Below are 13,296 nucleotides of genomic sequence, written 5' to 3'. Positions count from 1 at the left end.
TGTGGTTTGAGGATCTTTTTTTTTTTTTTTTTTTTTATCCGGATGTCCCTGGGCCTAACCTGCTATGGTCCTGAGTAACAAGGTCAAGTGCTTCCCATTTCAACACTTGACTGTCCATGGTAGCCCCGGTTGAGCAATTCAAGGCTCTTCTGAGGGAGGGAGATGCAAGGCATACACAGACTCTAGACTCATAGCACAAACAACGGCAATAAGATGATCAAGTCATTTTTATCAAAAAAGGAGTATTTAATATCAACACACAAAGCATGTAGTCCACACCAAATAATCCACACAGTTCTCTTAAGGTCACGTCATCTGGGGTGGAATCCCAGAGTTTCTCAGTCCTGTCTAGTGGTGATGGTTATTCTCTGTTGGTTAATGGAGGCGACTCCCAGATGTCCCACGCACCAAAGTCTATGCTTCGCCTTAAGAGTTAATGCTAGCAGCTTTTAAGCACTAATTTTGTACAAGTCTCCAGCAAGCCCACAGGCCTGGAACCGTCGTCGAGATGGGAGTCCCCGGTATATTTAAAAAGTAATGCCACAATAGACCTAGGACTTAAAGCCCTAAGACCTCATTATTTAGTAACATATCCAATTCCTTATTTAAAAAAGGACCAAACTTAGAAAACAACCAATCGAATGACACCACTCTATAGAACCTTCCTGAGAGGGGCTCTAGACCCTCAGATCTTCTACTGCACTTCATGCTAGGGAGTCTCCACTGAGCTCGGCTCTGTTTTTTCCTCACAACTCTTTGGAATTACCTTTTCTTCAGGTTTTTTCTTCTTTTGAACTTATACCTCCATTTCAGACACACCTAAATAAAGTCCTCTTCAGGCTCTGTGACTGCTGCTGGAAGAAGAGACTGCGCATCAATGATCCCCATAACGGCCACCTTTATTGTCTATACCCAGAAAACAAATATAAGGACTGTAAGGTATGTCACACGTTTTCTTACAAGATCGTGAAAGATTGTGAGGGGAAGCTTTTACAATGGCTGCAGAGGCTCCAAGACCGAGATGATCCGGTTTCTGATGAGGAGAGATGTTTCCTCCAGATCCTTCTCTAAAGCACCTAAAAAAATACTACTGGATGACTCTACAGGTCATTTCCCTCAACAACCTCCAAAGAAGACGCTCAAAATGTCTTCAGAAGGTGCAGGAAAGCAGGACCCATCTTTCAAGTTGCCCCCCCCCCCAAACGAGATAAAAGTTCAGTTTCTGTCCACAAATTCTCTCAAACAGGCTTCAGAACCTTCTACTCCACGCAGGTTCTACTCCACGCAGGTTCTACTCCACGCAGGTTCTACTCCACCCAGGTTCTACTCCACCCAGGTTCTACTCCACCCAGGTTCTACTCCACCCAGGTTCTACTCCACCCAGGTTCTACTCCACCCAGGTTCTACTCCACCTGGGATGGTTAAACATACTTTCAAAAAGCCTACCTCAGACCTGCTGATGGACAAGTTGTCGACGGCAGCCTTAACGACTAGGAAATCCTCCTTGGGTGCTATTGTGGTAACGTCAACAACCACCCTCGTCACTATCGCAGTGTCATCTGCGGTGATCATCTCGCTGATGACGTCATCTGATGACGTCATCGTCGACAAGCCAGGTCATCTTGTCGTGGACGGTGAAGATCACCAAGGCTTCTAAGTCATCGTCGATGAAGCTTCCGATGACAATGAGTCTTTCATTGATGGCATTTCCCACGTCAACGACGAGTCTACCATCGACGGCCCTCGTCTAAGATCTCTCCCATCATTTCCTCTACTGCCTTGTTGACGATGGATGGATCGTCAAATGCGATTCTATCGTCCACGCCTGTATTGTCGGCGGAGGCCTCGCTGGCATTGTCGACGCTGCTTACCTTTGTCGAAGGATCATCATCGTCATCTTTGACGAAGACGGTCACTTTCAGGATCCAGTCACATATTCCAGCAATGATGACCCCTGCATCAAAAGCAGTAAAATAGATTTTTCACCCAAAATTACAGCAAGAAAAGCAAACTCCTTCTTTGACATCGTAGAGTCCAGGCCTTATTACCAGCACACGTCTTAGATAATGAGGTTTATTCTGATGACGACAGCCTCATTGGGCAGTGCAAGGTCCTTCAGAGCATAATGTAAAGTACCACAAAGACTCTGATGAGTAGGAGTATTATAGCCAGCAATTTTATTACTCTAACCTACTCTTTCAACAGCAACCACAACAGGACCTGGTATGCCTTCTGTCCACTCTTGTTACGGATCTACATGCCACGTTGGGGGAATACAGAGAGATTTACGCCAACATCATGGTCTCCTTCAACAGCACCTCCTCCACCTGCTATGGTACAAAGTCATCCTCCATCTTCTCAATCACAAGTACCTATACAATCACTATCATCTTCTGAGGAAGAAGAGCAGAAGGAAGGGGAAATAAAGCAGGAACAACGTCAACAGCATGATGAATGGGATGATTACATTATTCCTCCACCAGCGTCTCCATCTCCACCACAAACTGATTCAACTCCAGAAGACATGTGGTTTCCATAACCTCTTCGCGAGAGCAGCCAGGCTATTTGAGCTGCCGATGCCTATGCATCAGCAGGACGGTTTCCTTACATGATTTCAAGGACCCGTTCAGGAAATTGGTCAGATCCATGCCCATTACTAACTATATCTGGGACCAAGGTTTGAAAATAATGGGGAATCGAGTAACAGTGCTGCCAGTCTTACCAAGACTTGATGAAAAGTATAAGGCTCCTGACGATGCACCTGCTTGTCTCATGGGTCATCCAAGACCTTATTTAGTGATATCACAAGTGGCTCAACGTAGATCGACAAACCCTTCAGGAGCATTATTGGCACGTCTAGACACGGAGGGTAGAAGCCTTGAGAACATAGGCAAACGTTTCTCAACTGTGTCTAAATGAATGGTCAGGGCTTCGAATTTCTGGCTTTATTAGGCCGTTACAGTAGGCAAATGTCGTCAGATATTGCCTCTTATATCAATAAGCTTCCATTGGACATCAAAGATGAGCCTAAGAAAATACAGCTGGAAGGCGAACATTCCGCCTCGGACATAATAGATTGTGCGATGGCCATCGCTTCCACTGGTTTCCGCTAACTGGCCGGGGCGGCAGTCTTAAGACGTCCAGGATGGCTGAAGGCAACAACATTCAGGCCGGAGGTTCAAATCAAGATTTTTAAGTTTGCCTTTTGACAGAGAGGAGCTTTTTGTAAAGCATATCGATGAAGCTTTACAAGGGATAAAGAAAGATACAGATAATGCTAAGGCTCTTGCCACTATTCAGTATAAAAAGATGTACTTTTGTGGTACAGGGGGCAAGAGTCAGTCATTTTACAGAGGAGGCTACCAACAGTACCGGTGTCCCACTTGTACCTCTTCCAGCCAACAATACAACCACAGTTTGCCCGTCGACAACCACCTGGAGTTGCCTACAACAAGTCTTTTTTTCAGAGGGAAAGCAGGATGACGGAAGGATACTAACTGTCATCAATGACCTTCCACTACTACGGTCTGCTATTCTCCTACCTCCTCCTAAAGTAGGAGGCAAAAATTCCCATTACCTACAAAATTCGAAACAAATTACAACAGATCATTGGGTCTTAGACCTGGTACAATTTGGTCATTCTCAGAAATTCGTAGAACCACCACCTTCAATTGTTGTATTGCATTTTAGGACCTTCTGCCTCAACGGTATTGTTCTCGTTCGGTACCCCTTGACTCAATAAGACTTTCCATCTCAAGCCGGTCGTCGACGCGGGCCGTTGGGTCTTTTCGAGGCCACGTGGGACTGCTGCTGATGGAAAGGACCCCGTTTAAAAGGTGCCCACAATGTCACTCCAAATTCCCACATACTGATAAACATACAGTATGCAGCAAGTGCCTATCTCCCGAGCACAACGACGAAAATTGTCCAGCTTGTGCTCAGTTCCGGTCGAAGAAAACCATCCGGAACCGAAGTGCCGCTAGACAGGAGATGCAGCGGCAGGCACCGGAACCGGAGAACATTTTCGAAGACTAACATGACCTCCCAGAAGCGGCGGACTCTGACCTAGAAATTGTCACCGTAGAAGACCAGTCGGACTCAGATGACCAGATCACACCGGGGAAAACCATGAGTACCAAGCCCCCAACCCCTCTTCCATCTCAAGAAAAGGCTCCGGTCAAAGCATCGCCTAAAGACCTTAGCCTCGATCGACAAACTCCTTCAGAGGCCCCGCCTTCCGCTCGGCTCCGAAGACCAAAACCAACCCTTCTGATACCCCGGGAACAAGCTACACTCTTCCCAAAAAGGCCACCGAACCGAAAAAGGTTGTCGAGCCGAAGAAACTCGTCGATACAACAAAAGGCGTTGAAACAAAAAGGGTCGTCGATCCCAAAAGAATAGTCGACCCGACAAAGGTCGCCGAGCTGAAAAAGTGTCGACCTACAAAAAACGGGTCACACTAAAAATCCTGTCAACCCGAAGAAGACAGTAAGTCTACAAAAAAAATGGTCGAACCGAAAAAGGTTATCGAACCGAAAACACCAGTCGATCCAAAAAAGGTAGTCGAACCAAAGAAGGGCGCAGAACCAAAAAAGGCAGTAAAGCCAACAAAAGACGTCGAACAAAAGGGAGTCGCCAACCCGAAAAGGTCACCGACCCGTAAACTGCAGTCGAGCCGAAAAAAGCTCCACAGCCAAAGGCCCTCGAGCCAAAGACTCGCCACAAACAAGTGACTAAGCCAAAATCATCGGCGCCAAAACCACGGACAGTTGAGGAAGAACTTTGCCATCCTGATTCAGTGAGCGAGGAACAACCTAAAATGTATATAGACCCTGAAACAGCACCAGTAACAATTTACCACAGGAAGAAGAGACCATTAGACACTGACACTTCTTCCCCTGGCACTCCAAAGAAAAAAGACTTTGGAACATCCCGTGCAAGGCCTTTTACTCCTCCTCCTTTCTATCCTAACATGCCTTTTGTGCCTTACTCTCCTACATCAGGTTATGATGAGACAGAAAACATCGAAGATAATTTTGTATGACCTGAGGATCAAGATATACAGGATAACACATGGGATGACCAGAATGATCCTTATGATGCATACGACCCACAACCCATCCCTGACACCTCTACATATCCTACAAAGCTGCCGCCTACTGACAACACCATTGTCTTTAACCAACTGGTGGATAGGGCAGCTAAATATCATAATGTAGACATGCATACTGACCCAATAGAAGAGGACTTCCTATTTGATACTTTTCCAACTTCAGAAAAGAATGTACGTACACTTCCTATGTTAAAAGGGGTACTAAAGCACGCGCCAGACATATTCAAAGACCCAGCCAGAGTGCGTGTCTTCAATTCCAGAATTGAGAAAGTATGAAGCAGCCCGTACAGACCCTTCTTATATTAAGTCACAGTTGCCTTTAGACTCACTAGTTGTATCAAACGCTCGAAAGCGAGCTAATTCACAAACAGGAGATGCTCCCCCTCCTGACAAAGAGCCAAAGATATTAGAAGCCTCAGGCAAAAGAGTGGCGTCCCAAACAGCAAACACTTGGAGAATTGCAAACACACACGCTCTATTAGGATGCTACGATAGAGCACATTATGACCAACTGGAGGGTTTACTACAACACCTGCCAGAACCTTTTAAAGCTAAAGCTAATGACCTCATACAGGAAGGCAAGTTCATCACAAACGCTTCCATTAAATGTGCACTTGATGCAGCTGACACAGCAGCCAGGTCCATTAACACTAGCGTGTTACTACGCCGGCATGCGTGGCTATGCATTTCCGGATTTAAAAATGAAGTGCAGTCAACCATCCTTAACCAGCCAGATTTCTTGTTTGGCCCTGCAGTAGACACCATCTTAGAAAAGATGATAAAAGAAACTGATACTGCCAAGTCTATGGGCACACTTCAGTTTCCACAATCTAGGAGTTCCTTTCGCCGCTCCTCCTATCTAGGCTCAGGTAGAGGCAACACATCCCAAACTTCCTCTACATTCAAAAGTAATACTCAGAGCACCTTTAATAAGGACTCCAATAGACGAGGTTATAGAGGCAACAATAACAAAGGCAGAGGACGTGGCGGCAACAACACAAGAGCCTCCACTGCCACCAAACAGTGACTTGTGCACACTCCCTCCAGACCACTTAACACCAGTCGGAGGCTGAATAACACAATTCCTACCAGTCTGGAACGCAATTACCACAGATAGGTAGGTGAGACAAATTATCCTTTATGGTTATTGCCTGGAACTCACTTCTACTCCACCCAACATACCACCCAAACACCGTCCAATGTCCAAAGAACACATCACACTGTTACAACAAGAGGTGACATCCATGCTGGAAAAGGGAGCCATAGAGCCAGTCCCTTTTTAACATCAGGGGACAGGAGTATACTCCCTATACTTCCTTATTCCCAAAAAATGACGGGTCCCTTAGACCAATATTGGACCTCAGATCGCTGAACCAATACATACTCTCAGAGCATTTCCATATGATCACCCTACAACAAGTACTCCCGTTACTCCAGCAAGGCGACTTCATCGCTACATTAGACCTCAAAGATGCATATTTTCACATACCTATACATCCAGCTCACAGGAAATACCTCGGGTTCACAATAAAAGGTCACCACTACCAATTCAAAGTTCTCCCCTTCGGGGTTACTACAACACCAAGGGTTTTTACAAAATGCCTAACAGTAGTAGCCGCACACCTAAGAAGGCAACACATCCATGTGTTCCCCTACCTGGACGATTGGCTCATGAAAGCCAACTCGTATGCACAGTGTGCAAACCATACGTCACAGACAATCCAGCTACTGCACAGTCCGGGATTTTCCATAAATCACCCAAAATCACATCTGCAGCCCTCCCACATACAACAATATCTGGGAGCAACAATAGATACCTCAGTGGCAAAGGCATATCCAAATCCAGCCAGGATAGCTAACATGCAGTCTCTAATTCAAACATTTCAGCCACAACACTCCTTGCCAGCTCGAGTGTTCATGCAGCTTATAGGCATGATGGCCTCCTGCATATTCATTGTCCCTCATACCCGACTTCAAATGCGTCCATTGCAGGAATGCCTAGCACGGCAGTGGAACCAAGCTCAAGGACAACTAAACGACCTAGTGTTGGTAGACAGTCGCACTTACAACTCCTTGCAGTGGTGGAACCCACAAAACCTTTCCAAGGGGCGACTGTCCCTAGAGCCAGTTCCAAAAGTAGTATTAACAGCGGACGCATCACTAACAGGTTGGGGAGCCCACCTACTTCAATACACAGTCCAAGGGCTCTGGACAGTCAAGCAAAAGACACTGCATATAAACCACTTTGAGTTGCTAGCAGTATTTCTAGCAATGAAAGCCTTCTAGAAATACTTGTACAACAAGGCTGTGTTAATCCGGACGGACAGCATGACAGCCATGTATTGCATCCAGAACCAGGGAGGTACACACTCTACGCAGCTGTCTCACCTAGCACAGAGCATATGGAGGTGGGCAATTCCAAAAAACATCTTTCTCATGGGAGAACACCTTCAAGGAATAGACAATCAGATCGCAGATCTACTAAGCAGACACAGCCAACAGATACACAAATGGGAGATTCACCCTCAAGTTCTCCAACCATTCTTCCAAAAGTGGGGACATCCAGAGATAGATCTGTTTGCCACAAAAGAATACTCAAAATGCCAGTCCTTTGCCGCCCAGTTCCTACACCCGTTGTCACAAGGCAATGCGATATGGATGAACTGGTCAGGCAGATTTGCGTACGCTTTTCCACCAACACCACTGATTCCATTAGTGGCAAGCAAACTAAAGCAACCTGATAAATGGAATAGCAATGGGTCAGATAGGGTAGAACTATCTAAAACCTGTGTGATCAGATCAAGGATACAATCACGAAATCCACTAGGAGTAATTCTTGGTGAAGAATAGTTTTTCCCATCAGATACCCGTCCTGTACCGCCCTACATCATTTGGGAACCTTCACCCGAAGGAAGTGGTAAACATCCACTGTAGATTAGGTAGACTGTAGCCTAATCTGGTGAGAGGAAACTAAGATGTAGTGGCTGATTAAATGGCATCAGGAAGTGATCTGATTAGCAGTGCAAAACTTAAATGATAATGGTGCAAAGTGCAAAGTAAGTGAATAAGATTGGGTTGTGGAAATGGAAGGGAACAATTTTAATAGAATCCTATCCACACCCAAGGCTAAAAACAGAGCAAGGTAGTGTTTAACAAATGACTACTCAAGGAAGAGCAACAGGTCATCGGCATATAGCGAAACATGGTGCGAGCCAGAAGGCGTCCGCAAACCGTTGTAGTAAACCCCGGAGCAGCAGCGCCAGGGGCTCCACCGCTAGCGCGAAGAGCAGCGGGGACAGTGAGCACCCCTGTCTCGTGCCTCTCTCCACCGGATATTGCGAGGAGACCAGTGGTCCCGCCCTCACCCTGGCCGACGCCGAGGCATACAATACCGTGGTCCACCTGACAAAGCCCTCACCCAGACCGAATCGCAGCAAGACACTGCGCAGGTAGTCCCATTCCAGGCTATCAAAGGCCTTTTCCAAGTCTACTGAAAGAACCACCGGGCACGGGGCGTCTGAATGCGAATCCCCCAGCAAGCGAAACAGCCTGCGAATGTTCATGGTTGTGTTCCGCTTGGGAATGAATCCAGCCTGGTCCTCGTGCACCAGTGAGCGCATGTGCCCTAACAGCCTCGAAGCCAATATGCTGCTCAGGATCTTATAATCGACCGTCAGCATCGATAGAGGTCGGTAGGACGCCGGGTCAGCCGATTCTCTCCCAGGTTTAAGGAGGGGAACCACTAAAGCCTCACACATCGAGCCGGGGAGGCGACCCAACCGCTTCGCCTCTCTGTATACTACTAATAGCCGAGGCGCCAAGAGGTCAACGTAAGCGGAGTAAAATTCAATTGGGAGGCTATCCAGGCCCGGGGTCTTGTTCCTCGCCATCCCTTTAATGGCACTGCGAATTTCACCCAGTTCAATGTCGGAGCCCAGAGCTTTCGCCACGTCCGGCTCCAGCGCTGGCAGCTCTAGGGGTTGCAGGTATTCCTCAATCAGGTCGGGGTCCCTGGCAGAGCCACTGCGGTACAATTGTTCATAGTAGCGCAGGTAGCAGCTCAAAATCTCCGGCTGAGTGTGTACTTCTGCACCCTCCGCCGTGCGCATGGACGTCGTCAAAGATGTCTGGCGCGTAGGATTGGCCAGCCACGCCAACAACGCGCTCGACCTATCCCCCTCCGCGAGCGACCTAGTAGTGTAGGCCTTATAGTCAAAGCAGCGCAGCCGTTCGACCGCCACCGACTCCCTCGCCGCCGCCGTGCGCTCCTGGAGCTCCGGATGACCGGGGCGGCGGAGTTCCATCTCGCGGAGCTTCCGATCAGCCGTAGCCAGGTAATCAAGGATGACTCGCCGCATGCCCACTTTTTTAGAAATGCAGTAGCCTCTGACCACCACCTTAAAGGCGTCCCATTCCAACGCTCTCGATCCCTCAGTACCCCCGTTGGACGCGAAGTACTCCGAGATTCTGTCCCCCAAGTCCGCCTTAAAAACTATATCCTCCTGGATCTCCGGGCGCATTTTCCAGGTGGGCACAGCCGGAACCCCGGGAAACCAACGAAGGTCCATCAGGAGGGGGTTGTGGTCTGATATGGTCCTGGCTAAATACTCAGAACGGACCGCAGCAGAAACCACCTCCGCCGATCCCAGAAACCCATCCAGCCGCACGTGCAAGTCATGCAAGCTAGAGAAAAAGGAGTAGTCCCTAGTATCCGGGTGCTGTGCCCTCCAAACATCCGTGAGCCCCCAGTGTGACTGCCATTCCTTCCGCCCCTTCGCCACCCGGCGGACCGGGGAGTCCGGGAGGGGGGGGGTGCGAGCGGTCCGCCTCTACGTCCACCACCGAGTTAAAATCGCCACCGAGGAGGAGGGTTCCCGAGAGGAAATGGGCCAACGAACCCGATAACCTGGAGAGGAAGGCAAGCTGGTCCACATTAGGCGCATAAATGCAGCAAATGTTCAAGTCCCTGCCCCCCAGAGTGCCCGAGAGAGCTACATAGCGACCCTCCGGGTCCACCAGTGACTTAGTAACCTGAAAGGGAACCCCAGCCCTGATCCAAACCAGTACCCCTCTTGCGTATGCTGAGTACGAGGTACAGAAGACCTGCCCCCTCCACCTAAGCTGGAGCGCCGCCCCCTCCGCCTTGTTAAGATGAGTCTCCTGGAGCAGCGCTATCTGCACCCCTCTACGCACTAGATAAGCGTGAACCTTGTGTCGTCTGGACATAGTGTGAAGCCCTCGTACATTCCAAGTGATGCATTTCACATTAGCAATATCAACCATTGTCCCATATTGTCCGTTCCGGGCCTCCCCACCTAGGCCCTAACCAAAAACTAGCGACAGTCAATGCAACACTGATGGCGGCCATTTTCCCCAACAAAGAAACAACAACTCCCATTCGAAACAAACCCTTACCCACCCTCCCCAGAACAGGACCCAAATAATGCCATCTAGTTCCCATCCAAACCATACTCCCAACAATCCCACAATCCCCGACTAATCCTGCGGTCACCACCGCAGGAAGGCCTTAAGGGCAAGGTGCGGGCTGGGCGCCGGTAATGGGCCCTCGATTCTCGGACTACCGAGACTAAGTTGAACCCAGAGCAAAACGCTATAGCCCAGCCGGGGTCCCCCCTCCCCCCTCCACCAGGGCCTATGATCACTCGCCTTCCCTCACCACCCCCGCCGCATACCCCCACCCAAATGGAAGTAGCTCACCCCGTCACCCCTGTCCATCCAGCATGCTCTCAGCCGAGCCCGGAGTAACCACCGGCAAGTGGACACTATCGGTCTCCGACTCCTTCGTGTCCGTCCGGGCCCCTTCGTCTCCAAGTCCCGATTCCTCGATAATGGGGCCACTGTGCGAACCAGATAGAGTAGACACCATCTCCAGCACTCCCCTCCGCTCCGCCAATGTCTCCACAGTCGAAGGCCTGCCCGGCTTGCCGCGGCGGCTGCGAAGTCTTTTGGAGCGACGTTGTTGTCCAGGTTCCACTGCCAGTTGGGACGACGAGCCAAAACCATCTTTGCCAGCTCCATAGAGTTCAAGCCAGTTGCAGACGTCCTCCGGGGTATCGAAGAACTGGGTTTTGTCGTCCACGATAATGCGGAGCCGTGCAGGAAAAAGGAGCGAGTATTGGATGCCCTCGCTCCGAAGTTCGCGCTTGATCGCCAAAAAGGAGGCCCGTTTGCGCTGGGTCTCGTATGTATAGTCCGGGAAAATGTTCACCTGGCTATTCTCCACCTGATAAGGGCCGTTGTGTCTGGCGGCATTGAGGATGAGGTCTCTGTCCCGAAAGTGTAGCAAACGCGCCACCACCGGTCGCGGGGCGCGGCCCTGTTGCGGCGGCCTCGCCGACACTCTATGCGCCCGTTTCAGGGTGTAGAAGGAGGACAGGCCCTCTGGGGCTACTGTGTCCCGGAGCCAAGCTTCCAAGTAGGCCACCATGTCGCCATCTTCAATCTTTTCCGGCAGGCCCACCACCCGAATATTGTTCCGTCTATTGCGTCCTTCGGCATCCTCCGCCTGTCTCTCTAAGGCCTCAATCCGGGACAGGGCATCCTTCATTGTCGCGGCCAGGGTCCTCTGTGCCGGTTCCAAGACCTTCACTGAGCTCTCCACCTCCTTGACCCTATCCGAGAGCTTACCGTGGTCCGCCCTGAGAAGGCCCAAGCTCGTCGCGACCTGGGCGATGTCTTGCTGTAAGGCCGAGCACGTGGTTGCGATCGCCTCCAGGACCGGGTCAAATTGTTGCTGCAGATGGGGACCACCAGATTTCTCCGGGTCTCCTCGGTCATCCTTATCCGGCGCCTCCGTATCCGAGGCGGCTGGAGTAGTCCCCTTGGGCCCTTTCGGTTTTCCCATGGCGGTGAAGCCCCGTGGAGGAAAGTTCGTCAAAGGTACCACCGAGTGCTGGCGGCGTCCAAGTCGCCCCTGGCACGCAGTTGTCGTGACGAGAATCGCCGATCGTCGTCTCCAGGGCCCGCTGCTCTTCCGAGACCTCGGGCCGTGCCACCGCTGTGTCGTCGGAGGCCAATAAGGAGGAGGCGGGGACGACTGGCGCCAGGTCGGGCAGGCCCGCCAGGCCAAAGAGGATCCGGAATGAGTGTCACCAATATTGCTTGAGACTTTATGGCGCCAGGGCACTGTGCCGCCCATCAAGTTCAGCCACTCGGTGGGGGCAGCCGGGAGCGGCTTACGGGGACGTCTTCATGAGCTGGGCCGCCGGCCGTTCATGTCCTGGATCCGACCAGAAGTCAGCCGACCGTCCGTCTGGGGACGGTCACCGTGTTCGGACCCTTCCCAGTTGACCTCCAGATGAACGTTCCACTGGGTGAAAGGATGTAGAGCGGATGCTCCGTGCCCAGCTACGCTTTCATGGGTCCAGGGTCCCGGCCAAGAAATCGGGGAGGTCCGAGCGCCATCTTGGGTCTCACTCCGCGAACCCCTGAACTTCGGTTTTTCGTCGGAACCACCGGTTTTCAAGTATCACCGGGCGTCCCAGCAGGTCCCCACCGGTCCACTCATCGGTTTGCGGGGGTCGGGGTGCCCCGCGGATTCCGATCTGCAGGATTAATGTGGGCTCAGTCCCGGAGCCGAGCTCTCAGGCGACCATCGCCATCGGCGTCCAAGCCACGCCCCTGGAAGTGGTTTGATCCATCTCCGCCGATTTCGCCATCTTCCCCTTCACCTGCGGGCTGCTAGCACCAGCTCTCGTTCTAGATCCCCCAGACATGGGAATCGCAGTATTGTCGGGGTATCAGCGCGTTCAGGAGGCTCCCCCGAGGTGTCAAGCAGGGTGCAGCACGCCCCTGGGGCAATAAACGGTAGCTGCAGGGGGGACGCAGGATGTCTGCCTCCTCAAGTCGTGGAGATGCTACACACCAGGAGGACCCATCACGTCCGGGGGGCACCAGTGAAGAACAGCTCGCGTCTTCTCCACCTGTAGTTAGTGGCTATCGGTGGTCCCAAGTGGAAGGCAGGCTGACAGCATAGGAGTCCAAAGCGGGAGGCTTAGCACAACAACGGTTACTCTCCTCAACTAATCGCCCATGCGGGTGAAGCTGCCTGTCTCGGCGCTCGATTCAGGGCAGGTGGCGACCGCCGCGCCTCTCCTCCCCGCCTCACCTCTCATCCACGAGTGTCCTCAAGGAGGCAGCAGCTCCCACCGCAGTTGGGTATC

At 51.0% G+C, this 13,296-nt stretch overlaps 1 protein-coding gene across 1 annotated transcript in view; it reads left to right on the top strand.

Moving 5' to 3' along the window:
* The window catches only part of DDX1 (DEAD-box helicase 1), a 344,760-nt gene that overhangs the window by 285,127 nt on the left and 46,337 nt on the right, over positions 1-13,296 (top strand). The gene's annotated exons all lie outside the window — the stretch shown is intronic.

The sequence above is a fragment of the Lissotriton vulgaris genome, chromosome 6, assembly GCF_964263255.1.
Source record: "Lissotriton vulgaris chromosome 6, aLisVul1.2, whole genome shotgun sequence".
Taxonomy (NCBI): Eukaryota; Metazoa; Chordata; class Amphibia; order Caudata; family Salamandridae; genus Lissotriton; species Lissotriton vulgaris.
This window is presented reverse-complemented; position numbering and strand designations above follow the sequence as displayed.